Raw genomic sequence first — 13,759 nt, forward strand, 5'->3', positions numbered from 1 at the left:
TTAAGAAAATACTTTAAAATAAATACATACATAATGCCCCAACAATAAAATATAAAATTAATTTTTAGAATAAAATTATTAGATAAATAATAGCTCTTATTTTATATTTATTATGTCATTATTAGGGTGGATATAAGAAAAAAAAAATATTTTGAAGAAAAATACCACTTACCCTCGTAGAGGTAAACACCATAATATCCGTAAGTGCACTTCTTACTTTAATAATCTAAAATCCTTAAAAGTTTTATTTTCTAAGAAAAGTTACTTTATATTAATGTTTTGGGATTAAAAAATGTTAGTTGAACCCTAAAACGTTTTGCTACATATCATAAAAGCAAAAGAGTACATATGTAATAATTAAATAGAAAGAAAAACTCCAACAAAGTAAAAATATATTGACATGAATAATCAGTAATGCGCACCAATAAAAATATAAAATGTTTCTAAATAAATCTGGAAAACTCCATTGTCTGCCAAAATAATGGATTCACTTTGTAAAATTTGCATACAATTGGTGAAGATATTGAGAAGTGTGACTATGCATTTTTGTCTTTTTATATAATATATAATATGAATGTAATATATATATATATATATATATATATATATGTATATGTATATGTATGTGTATGTATGTATTGTTAGGAAAATGTTGCAGAATAACCCAGCTAGCATCCCACCAATGCAACACTCAAGTGTATTATTATTTTTTACTTAGTGATAAATAAAGTTGAAATCTCCAATCACCACTGACTGAGTTTTTTCAAAATTTATAATCATAAATTGAGATGATTATCAATACCTTTTTATTAATTATTCGATTATATTATATAATATCATATCTGAGTTTGAAAAATCGGATCAAACTGTTGGGTGCAACCTTGAAAATAGCAAGATTAATTTGACCATAACAAACAATCAGTACAAAACCAGCAAAAATTTATTTGCCAAGAGTAAAAAAAATGTTTATAGTTTAATTTAAAAAAAAAAATATTGATCCTTCTGATCTTTTTTCAACTTATAACTTTATATGGATTTTAAAGATTAATATCATATAAAAGTTATTTTTATTATTATAAAGTTATAATATGTTTCCTTAATATTGCTATTATTAATATTGATTCAATCATGATTGAATCTTGAACCAATGTTTTGATAAGTTTTCACGACTGCTTTTAAAAATATTATATGATACTTTGTAAGTAAATTTGTAGGAAAGTTGTTGGAAGTCCCACATCGATTAGAGATAAGACCGATTCATAATATATAAGTGAGGTGCAAACATCACCTTACAAGTCGGTTTTGTGGGGTTGAGTTAGGCTTAAAGTCCATTTCCAACATGATATCAGAACCAAGTCAAAGTCTATCCTAGCGAACTTTCTTGGACATTCCACCCGATTTTGGATCGTCGGTTTTGTGGAGTTGAGTCACTGGGTGGTCCGTTAGTGGCCCGAAAATAAAATTATTGATATTAAATTTTAATTGCACATCTACACAATTTACCAAAGTGTTCATATATTACCAATTTATGTTTATAATTAGTTCCATATTTTTCTTTAAATTTGATTTATATATGTATAACATAGGAAACTAAAAGGTTCATAATCTCTCTCTTTTTATGGTTCATTGTTCATTATGATTGGGTGCTTAGAACACTATCTTTTTGACTTGCCAATGCATATTCATTTATATGGATATCAAGTCACAAACAAGATTCTCTTTTTAGGGTTCCAACACTTATGTGGTGGTGGTGGTTGTGTATTATGTCACAAACAACATTCTCTTTTTAGGGTACTTCAAACACTATTATTTGTTGTGTGACCACCTTTTTTTTATCAAATCAGTTAAATCAAATGTTTTATGACCAAATCGGACAAATGATGTTGTGACTAAAAGAGTTATGTTATTCAAACATTAAATGATTATTTATTATACATACAACGACATTGTTTATATAAAGGGTTTTAAAATTGAAAAAGTTGAATTAGAAATATATTAAATCTGAAAAAACTTTAAAAAAAATGAAACATGTATTATAACATTTTTAGATATAGAACTCTTGTACTTATAAATGAGTGAACAATATAAGATCTTACATCTTAATTAATATATAACCACAAGTCCGAAATCTCAATTATTTCTTCAAAGAGCTCTCATTAGTTGATACTCTATAAACTTTCTACTCCCATTCTACAATCCATTGTATTACTTTTATATTAAATAATTTAATTTATATTGCAATTAAATTACTTAACATAATATAATATTATTATTTACGGTTGTTGTATGGACGTAGAAAGTGAACAGTGGAATAAAGGATCTTTTTCCTTCTCGAAAGTATTAAGACAAATATTCTTCAAAATTTGTATTTCTTTTTCTTCTCTTATAATGGTCACCGTCCTTTTAGTTAAAATAAAATTCTCTTCCATAATTAAAAAATAAATTATACTAGTCACTTTCAAGAATATTTCGTGAATTCATACATTTTATATTTAAAATATTTACATTAACTTACCTTATAGAGTGTACGCTCTAATATTTTTCAAACAATTAACGAAAGTCAGAAAATGTTCATTTAATTTCATAAAATCTAAATGGCGATTAGTTTAGTTCATTTAAATCACTGTTTTTAAAAATCAGAAAATCAATCTTAGATAAGGGTATTATTATTATTATTATTTTTTTAAGAAGTGTGTGGACCTATTGTAGACAACAATGGTGTGGTTTTGTTGAGATGTGACAATGCATGGATGAACACTTTTAGCAATATGAAATGATAGTGGCCTATTGTAAGTTAGAAAATAAGAGAATACTTTATAGGTTCTCGTATATGGTATATATTATTGGCAATAATATCACAAGTTGGTAACATAATATTCTCACTTTCAATTATATGTGAAGAATATTGTGGAAATAGGCACTTGGCATTTGTGGGGTAACTTGTTTTTACGTAGGGATCTTATTACCAATGTCACATATGAGAGGGACATCAACAACAACTATGCAAGAATACATTCATCTCATTCTAACAATAATAATCTTCTAGTACCATCATATTTCAAACACATTTTGTTTTTCTATTTCTTATAATTTTCAACAAAAAAAAAACGAATATAAATGAACAAAGAATACTATTTTTTAGTACAATAATGGAGACCTTTTAATAAAGAGTTAGGCAAACATAGCTTTATGAATCTCCATTAGTTTTAACTTGTAAAAATTAAAAAAAAAAATTAAGAATATTTTTCCTCCATTCTGCATGCAACTTGTATGCATATGTTGAAATAAGATAGTTCTCAAAAATATCAAGATTAATTGGTAACAAAGTCTTATGTGTGTCACTTAATTTGATTGTTAATACCTATTAATATAGTGAAATTGAGCTTAATTTTTTCCAGCAGAGGTTATGGGTCAAGCTTTATCAATGAATAAAATTAAATTGGAAGGGAAAGTAGTTAACATATTTTTTGTCAAAATTAAAATATAAACAAAAGTGAGGATACCCTAAATTGATATCAAGATAAAAAAAAATAAATCAAGGTTTGCTTAATAATTTAACCTTTTGTTAATCTTTCATTTAGGTACAATGGTATTATGATTCTTTAACTTCAATTAAGGTTTGAATTCGGTCTCTAACTTTTGTTTGACCTACTTTTTTTAGTTTGTGTCTTTTTGTCGATCATTTTGTTTAATGTCCTTTTTAGACAATATTTTGACCAAAACCCGTGAATCTTCTCATGATTGGAACCATAAATTCACTTTATACAATTTAAAAAAAAAAGTCATTCACTATATACTATATTTTGGAATATCTTTTCCAAAATGTAAAAAACATATAAAAAAAATGTGGAGTGATTTCTTGAAGTATAAAAAAATTCATAAAAACGAAACAGACAAAAGTAATTAATGGTTCAATGGTACATAACAAGTTTCTTCTTGGATCTTACAAAATTCTTATTCATTACTACAAAATAGATTTTCGCAATATATTTTCCAATTCTAGAAACTCTGGAAATAAATGCGGTGTTAAAATTTTGTATGGGTGTAGAAAGCAAAAAGCCCTCATATAAAATAATAGGCAGAAAGTTGTTAATAAGCCCACTTGTTTAAAAACAGTCTGGCTACCCAAAATACCTTTATTCCATTTTTATTTCAAAAAGTTTCATGGGATTTTTTCTGGACATATGTAACAATGTTTTAGAGAGATATTTCTTTCTAAATTCTATTTTTCTTTTACTCAATTTTTTTTTTAATAACGTCAAAATATAACTTTTTCTTTGGTTAAACAAAAAGGCATTCTCAACATAAAAACTTATAATAAATCAACTTTTTTTCTTGATGGTTAATCTATTAAACCCTTCTAAGTGCTAAGTTAGTATAGTTTGAATTTGGATAAGGTCAAATTTATAAAATAAATCTGGTGTATTCTTTAAGAAAAAAAAAATCATGAAATCTTGACCCATTTGAATCTTAAAAAACTGATCTATCAAAATTTCATGTCTGATAGAAAGTTATATATGTCCTAACACATCTCTTTCTGAACCCTACTTACCTTCCCATTAATGGTTGTGTTCATCTGCTTTCAACATGTGTGCAAGACTCACTTCAATTTTCCTTCTTCAACTCTCATAGTCCCTACTGCATTCAGTGAATCCTCTTGAATTTTCTTTGCCACTGAATGCAAAAGTAGTTGGTGCCTGAACATTTCATGACACAGGGAATCTTATCAGTTGTTACTAAGTTTTCATGTAGGCCATTTACTGGATGATCCAGAATCTGTTCAACACAAATCATGCAAATGTCACATTTTCATGGGTGAAATCACATGCATATATAGTTATCACTTTTGGTTTCGTCATTTGGGTATTGATTTAAGATAGCTACTAATGAAAAAGGAAACAACATTGAACATGCAAACTATACATTACGTGATGAACTTGTCTTCTGTCTTCTGTTATCTGTTAAATTATCATCAAGATGCCTCAAAACTAAATACAGGTGGAATTTATCTGCATAATGCATTAGTTGCAGAATAGCAATAAATGTAGTCGGAGTTTATCTGAATAATGCATTATAGGAAGAATAGCAAATGGTAGTCACTTAGTTGAAAGTGTACTCATGAATCTTCTAACATGTTAGTTTGCATGTAATAAATAATTTTCTAGTTGTGAAAGGATTACATGTTTTGGAGTTAAGCAAATGTCTCTCTTTGGGCTCATATGTTGAAAGGGTGATATGATCCTAATCAATAAGATGATGTTTTTTCCAACTTTGGATTTCTACTATAAAAATAATCAATATAATTAAAATAAAATTGATATGGAATGCGCTACGATCTAGCAGATTGATAGGTAAAGAAATATTCACCACAAAGAGGCCTCTCCTTGATAATAATCAAGGACAGATGCCACAATTAAAAGATTGATAAGTCACACCACAATCCAATCCAAGATTGATAAGTTTATACACCACAATTAAGATTGATAAGTCAAGGAAGATTCAACACAAATATGTCAATCTCTTATAAGAATCTGACTTTCTAATTCAAGAACCAAGAGAATCTCTTCTTAAATAAACAATTTCATTAATGACCGAAGTGATTACATTTGTTGTAGGCTTATGTATTTATAAACCTTAAATGTTTAAAAGATAAAAGATAAGCCTAATTACAAGGCTTCATAAAATTAAATAAAATTAGAGAAACGAAAAACTTAATAATCCCATTTATATAGGCTCAATAAAACTAACATAGAATTAAAAACATAAAACAATAAATAAATGTGAACTCGTCACTCAACAACATGCTTCGACCACTCATCCAGCGACTTAGCCCACCCAACTACTTAGCTTGTCCAATGACCTAGCTCGCCCAACGACTTTATTAAACTGTCAAACACTTGGATATTTATTCAAGTCATGTCATCATATTCTTTGAGTTCCCAACTTCGCGGATCATCATAAGCTTGTTAAAATTTTGTTCTTCTAATCTTTTATCTCTTGACCTTATCTCTTGACCTTTTCATCCACAAGAACATAGTGATCATTCTCCACCACATTCATCATGTGACATGCGGTAAGACTCAATTAATTCAATCATACAATACTTCCAATAGTTAAACTCTTCTCTCTTGAACTTGTGTGTGATGCTTCATTGGACTTGCAACTATTCTTTCTACATGCATCTAACACTTCTATGTAGACTTCATCTAGGGTTTGTACTTGCTTCCCATGCTTCTTTGTAGACTTTGTCTACTCTTTGGGCTTGCATCCAATACTTCTGTGTAGATTTTGGTCCAATTTTGTTTAATTAAATTTCACATTTTTTTCATCTAATCTTCTTGTTCCGTCTACTAGAATGAAACAATTTTGAGTTGAACATCCATTTAATTTCTTTTTTAGGCTACATCTAAGATTTTGTCTCATCCTTCAGTCTTATAAATTTTATAAATTTGTTATGCACTAAATAATTTTGTTGGATAACCAACACATTATTGTTTTTAATGTTTTAAATAATATTGTCTAACTTAAACGTATGTAATTTTTGTTATTATAAAAATTAAATTGCATTGACACATTTACATATTTAATGAAATCTCGTGAGTAATAAATAACAAATATATAATTGTAACCCATGTAAATGGAAAGAAGACTTATCCTTTTTCTTTTTCAGATTCTTATCTCCTCGTATGTTCTTTCTTATCTTTCTTCCTTTTCTCTAGCTTCCCATCTTCAAACATCATTATTTTTCAAAATCCAATCACAACATATTAGAGTTGAGGAGTTAGGAACATTTTGAATTGATCAAATTTTAAAGTTTCTATTTACTTTATAAAATCAATCTTCTCTAGTTTTCGTGTTGTTTTAGTAATGAATCTTTGTAGGAACTGTTGAGAGAGGTGGGCTTCTCTAGTTTTCTGTCTTATTTGGATAACTTACTCTTAGCTCCTAGTTGTGAATGATATTGCTTCTTGAGGTGAGGGAGTTTAGCTTTGAGGAAAAATTATTTTGAGGTAAGGAAAGCTTAATTTTATTGGTTCAATTCTTGATTTTCTTTATGATCTATAGAATGGTAGGATTGAATTATTTATTAGTAGTTCACTAAAAAAAAGGCGTTTTAGTGACCACCCATTTTGGTTGTTAAATGACCAAAAATTGGTCCTAATTGTTTAGCCGCTGAAATAAAGACAGAAACAAAAGTAGTGGCAAAAACCCTACAAACCAATTAGCAACTGAATTGAAATTTAGTCGTTAAATAACCACCACAATTTTGGTCGTTAATTGGTTGCTAAAAAGATCGGTCGCATTTTACTCTTAGAGACCAATTTAGCCACCAAAAATTAGGTAGCTAATTCGTTGACTAGTATGAAAAATTTAGTGACTCATTTTTTTGGTCGTTAACGTGTGTGTATATATATATATATATATATATATATATATATATATATATATATATATATTTAAAATACTTTGGTTGGTAATTCAGTCACAGATGTGATAAAATAGCGACCATTTATTTTTTGTCGCTAATAATGAATCATTGTTTTTAATTAAATTACTTTTTGATCACTAAATCAGTGACAAAAACTAGAAACAGTTAGTTACAAATATGTTTTAGTGGCTAAATCGATGGTTAAATCAATGGCAAAAAAAAATTCATCAACAATATCTCTTGTGCTACATTTATATACATATTTTTACCTGCTTATAATATTTTGACATTTAATTATGCTAAATAACAATCAACTCAAATATATAATGTATTAAAGACTAACATAAAAAATTAAAAGTATATATGTTACATGATCTAACATTAAAGCAAAATGGAAATAGTTCTAAGCAAATATGGAGTTATCATACAATTAAAATTATAAGTAATGGTCCTATGGTCTACCATCACAAGGCTAAGCTACTACATAAGGAGGAGAAGTTGGCATAGGATTCTTTAATTGGATGTGCTGCAAAATAACTTTTATTTGCTCATTTTATTGTCACATATGCCCTTCTTGTTGGAGCATGCATTCACTTTATTTCTCATGATTTTTCATCAAGAGCTCTATCTTTTCTTCAAGTGTTCTTTACTTGGCATCCTTTGCCATAAGTTTAGCGTTTAATTTTTGAGTAGTTTCACACATTTCTTTTATTTGATGAACTACTAGAGTTTGGTTGGTAAAGTAAGCACCTATAGAAGTAGTAAACGTTTTACTTAATGCACCAAGTCCATACACATTGCCTTTTTATTTCCACCTCCAAATACAATAAAGTATATTTCATTGTCATCAATGGAGACGATATGACATTTTTATAAAGATGATCCTTCAAGCATTTGATGTTGTTGGGCTTCATCTCGATATTGCTTATATTTGTCCTAAAAATGAAGTAAAAAATGTGATTATTTTGAAGAAAACTTGTAACAAACATTAAATTAGAACTTAAAGTTTAAACATACGCAAGGTCACAGATCTTATCATGACCCATTTTCCAGTTGTTAATTTTTTTTTTGTTCTTTCTACAACCTCCCATGTAGTTGGTGGTCATTCTAGCTTCTTAATCTACATATATTTAAGCACAACAAAAATTGAATACGTATGTCTAATATATTGTATTTAAATTAAATATAAAATATAAATAGATACTAAGATTACCATTTTCTCAAACTGAGTTGTTGTAGATATGGAACCACTATAATATGTAGAGACTCCCTTCTCAACAGCCCGATTTGCCTTGGCAACAACACTTTTTGTTTTAGAATTTTGTAGAACTCCAATGTAGGCTGCTTGAACAATTGTTGGAATTCAGGTTCCTATATCTTGACTACTCCTAACTTTGTTCATCGCATTTTTCAGAATACTTGAGCCTTTTGTATCAAAAATTGATCTTATGACTCGCTCTTGTTTTGGATCCCACTTATACTTTTTCTACATGAAAATTAAGTTAGGAAACAAACATAGTAGAATAATAAAATTGCATTTTAAACGTAAACATAATTGGAATTACCTTAAACTCTCCAAATCATTTGTCTCGAAGTTCAATTCGAATTTTCTTCCAATTGGGGTTGTGTTCATCAAATTGTTGCTCGATGATTTGTAAGATTATAGTAGAAGGACCATTTGTTGGTGTAAATCTCTGTTCAAACATAATGTCAAAATGGTAGATGCAAATAATGACATGTCGAAGAATAAAAAATAAATTAAATTTTACTTACTCTTTTTTGTTAAGCATGAAGCCATGACCTTTGATTAACAACATTGTCAGACTCATACTTAGGTGCAACTAACCCTTGTATAGGTGAAGGTTGATTCATAGTGGGCTTTGTAGAAAAGGTGACAGGAGATGATTCTCCTATAAAATTATCAACATGATGCTCCTGCATTGTAGGAAGTGGGGGACCTTCACAAATAGGATGCGTAGATCAATTTCTTCTCCCCCACCACTGACATCAACAAGAGAATCTTGAATGAAGTCTAAATCAACATGTAGTAGTACTTGAAGTTGTAAAAGCTTATCATCTTAGTATGGAGTCTCATGCTCAACTTGATTTACTATATTATCAACAATTCTACTACGAGTTTTTGTCTTAATTACTCTATACCGACCTTGGTGACCCTTTGGATATTTGGTGTAATAAACTTTCTCTACTTGTTGTTCAAATATGAATGGATCATATGCTTTGTTATATTTTTGTGATTGCTTTACTTGAACGATTCCATACTTATCATCTACTTTAGTTTCTCTATTAGGAGTACTACCAAACCATTCACACTGAAAGAGAAGTAAATTCATGATTGTCAAGCCACTATACTCCAGTTGAATAATGTTAGACAATATTCCATGGAAATATGACCCTAATTGACCATAGAGGAATTCATGACTTCACCCCAAAGAACAATGTGAAATTTGTATCCATTGATAACATAAATATGCTATGATTCAACTTTTTTCTTAGGACCCCATGCCAAATTAACCAATAATGGATCTTGAATATTATTTTCTGGATTGAGAACCTAAATAAAAGATTTACATTATACTATGTCAATCTACATAGGAAATTTGTATAACTAGCAAATATGTAAACACCTACATATTGTTTGAACCATGTAGCAAAATAGGATGAAATGTCCCGACCAACTTCAAGTTCAGAAGTTGTTGGACTAATCTCTTGTAAATATTCAACATAAATACTGCAAAGAAGATATCAATTACTCAAACCCCACAAATTAACATAATTAACATGCGTGTGAAAGGAGTAAACATCATCTTACTCAATGTATGGTTGAACCTCTTCACAATTTTGAAGAACATACACTTAGGAAACATCATGTCTCTTTGGTTAAGATAATATGTCATGGATTTTCCAATTGCTCTTCCTAGATAATTGAAAATTGAAATGGAAGGATTACATGAAGAACCCTCACTTACTACAAGGTTACGAGTGATTCTAGTCCTTCTTGTTTCAACATGATCGCGATAATAAAATAAGGCAAATGTAGAGGTTTCCTCCACCAAGTGAGCTTCATAAATAGAGCCCTCCACCCTAGCTTTATTTTTTTCTTTCTTTTTTAGGGAATGTAAAAACCTAATAAAGAATGTAAATTGCATTGCTTAAAAAATGAAGGAATAAACAACAAATGTTGTAAAAGTGATTAGTAATTTTATACCTCTCAAATGGATACATCCAACCATATTGGATTGGACCACCAACTTTTGCCTCATAAGGAAGATGAATTGGAAGATGTTCCATGGATCAAAGAAGCCTGGTGATAATATTTGTTCCATTTTACACAACAACAGAAGTATATTTTCTTCCAAAATCCTTAAGTGTTCAACATTTAATGTTATGGAAGTTAATTCTATAAAGAAAAGACTTAATTCAACAACAACTTTCCAAATTGGTTTTGCTAATGAGTCAAAGACAATTGGAAGTAAACATTGCCTGAAAACATGACAGTCGTGACTTTTCATCCCATGTAACTTTCCTTTACTAAGGTCAACGCATCTACCTAAAGTGGAAATATATCTATATAGAAGAGTAAGTTCTTTAACCCATTCACAAATAGATACTCTTTGAGATTTGGTGAATCCATATGCTGCTTTTGGTTTGATAAGTTTGCTACGACCAATGTCTTTCAATTTTAGATCTTTTTAATTGCATATTTCTGCTACATCCAATCGAGCATTGTTTGCATCCTTAGTTTTTTCTTTGATATCCATCACAATGTCAAACACATTCATGACATTCTCTACTAGTGCATAACATCAATATTATGACGTAAAAATTGGGTTTCCTAATATGGCAACCTCCAAAATATACTTTGTTTCTTCCAATTATGTTTAATACCATACTCAGGAATATTCTCTTCTTGTAATTTAATGAATGGTGGTAATTGTACAACCATATTCCAAATACAAAAGTGGAAGAGGGGGGCAGTCTCAACAAACTTGTTCTTGAATGCCTTTTCATCCTTCCTAAATGGGTGATCAAGTGAAAGGAATTGACAGTGATAATCAAAATAGAAGATCTTGTGGTTATGACTAAGAGAGAATACCTTTGTTCTTTTTCATACATATGGGGCAAACGAATCTACCAGAAGTCATCCAACTTGATAACATGCCATAAGATGGGAAGTCATTCATTGTCTAGGTCAAAGTAGCTTTCATTGTGATATTTTGCCTCAATGACACATCATAAGTCAACATCCTTTCAATCCAGAGGATCTATAACTCATCTATAAGTGATTGTAAAAACACATCAATCTTATGCTTTGGATTTGAATGACCTATAATTAAAATTGTCAAAAACATAAATTCTCTTTTCATGCACATGGAAAGTAGAAGATTGTATGGAGTTAGGATAATTGGCCAACAAGAATAACTTTTTTCATATTGACCAAAAGGATTAAACCCATATGCACATAAACCTAATATGACATTTATTGGGTCTTGACTAAACTCTGGGTGCATTCTATCAAAATATTTCCAAGCTTATGCATCAGATGGATGACACAAAATAGATAGGTTCCTTTGATTCTCATTATGCCATCTCATTTGAGGTGCAATGGCCATTGAAGAGTATAGCATTTTTAGTCTTGGGATAATAGGAAAGTACCACACTTTTTTACAACAATCTTCTTTTCAATTCCTCCCCTGGTTATTATCTTATATCGATCCATTCCACAAATAGAGCAATTAGTCATGCTTTTATGAGAAATTTCTTTATAATACAACAAGCATCCTTTTGGGCAACAATAAATTTTTGTACAACCACAACCCAATTTTGCCACTAACTTCTTAGCTTCAAAAAAATTATTAATCATTTAATGATCTTTTGGCATAGTCTCCACAAAAGTTGGACCATTCTGTTGAAACATCCTTCAAACATATTATAATCAGATTTCAAGCTTAGAGCTTACAAAGAAGCTGACAATTATGAGTGATTCTCACATCCTTTCCACAAGGGTGCTTGTGCAACGATAAGCATGTCAAAGAACTTTTGAGTTTGAGGATCAGGTTCTTCATTCATGTACTCTGATTCAATTACACTTTCTACTTGCATACAATGGGCATTTAAGGGTCCAACATGATCCATGATCATTTAATAGAAATGATCTAATTTATCTCTTTGCTAACAAGTTCGATAATTTGCACTTTAAACATCCACTTGGACGAATTATGGCAATTCTTCACCATGAATTGTTTGTCAATAATAATTAGACATGAATCCCTCTTCATAAAGATCTAACCCAACTAATCCACATACTTGGAAAACTTTACATGTACATTTAACATAAGGACACCTTAACATTTCACTTGTTCTACAAACTTTTCTTAACCAATAACATATTGTAGGAACTCATACACTCCTTCTCTAAATTCATATGTCAAATGTTTATTAGCATCCAATCTTTTATACACCCATTTTCTACCTTAAGGGATTTCCATTAATACAAAATTACCACAACATAAAAGTCAATTTCTTTTAAAATTTTACATAAGTGCCTAAAAATGTCACAAATGAAATAACATGTAACATTTTATTATTTAATCAAATATTAGGTAATAACATATAACTAAAACATAAAATAATGAAATCAATCTTCATATCACAACATTTAATTTAAATTTAAATTGAACATGAATAAGATAAAATGCTAACTCAATAACCCACCTCTATTGGAGGTTCTCAACTCCTGAATGTTCTCTCTACTTCTATTTTCCCCAAGGCTAGGAAATTTAGTGAAACTTCGCACGAAAAACTTTCTCCAATTAAATGGTAAAGTGATAGGGAAACACTTAGAGAATCCAATACATATATTAATTAATATTATATATCAATTAAACTTTAGAATATGATACATACTAACATGGAATTCTTGCTAACATGGAATTCATACTAACATTTTCATACAATTATTGCCATTCAGTTTAATCAAGCAAAAGGAATTTAGAAATTACGGTATAAACTTTAAAGAATCTAGAACAAACATAATAATCATTGGTCAGAAAAGTTGTTTGAGATTCTATTAATTATTTATACAAATGGGGTTTCTTAGAACTATTAAAGTTATACCGGTAACATCCCGTCCGGATATTAAAAATTTAAATAATAAATCAAAGAAATAATAAAAAAACTTTAGTTATTGAAATATAATTTCCGGAAAACGCGAGAAATTTAAAACTTTATTACATTGATAAAACCAACTCAAATCCAATTTTTTTTAACCACAATACATTATCAAAATTAGTCTCATTATAAAGCCAAGTT

At 29.3% G+C, this 13,759-nt stretch overlaps 2 pseudogenes across 1 annotated transcript; both read right to left on the reverse strand.

Moving 5' to 3' along the window:
• Positions 1 to 7,704: 7,704 nt before the first annotated feature.
• LOC114182245 (uncharacterized) lies at positions 7,705 to 10,738 on the reverse strand (annotated as a pseudogene). Its single transcript, XR_014994234.1, has 7 exons — positions 10,656 to 10,738; positions 10,079 to 10,178; positions 9,694 to 9,759; positions 9,203 to 9,409; positions 8,995 to 9,123; positions 8,643 to 8,915; positions 7,705 to 8,365 (listed from the first exon to the last, which is right to left on the reverse strand). The product of XR_014994234.1 is annotated as an uncharacterized LOC114182245 (transcript).
• Positions 10,739 to 11,730: 992 nt separating this feature from the next.
• On the reverse strand, positions 11,731 to 12,936 carry LOC146887113 (uncharacterized; annotated as a pseudogene).
• Positions 12,937 to 13,759: the final 823 nt, after the last annotated feature.

The sequence above is a fragment of the Vigna unguiculata genome, chromosome 4, assembly GCF_037176805.1.
Source record: "Vigna unguiculata cultivar grain cowpea cultivar isolate G323 ecotype 2 chromosome 4, ASM3717680v1, whole genome shotgun sequence".
NCBI lineage: Eukaryota > Viridiplantae > Streptophyta > Magnoliopsida > Fabales > Fabaceae > Vigna > Vigna unguiculata.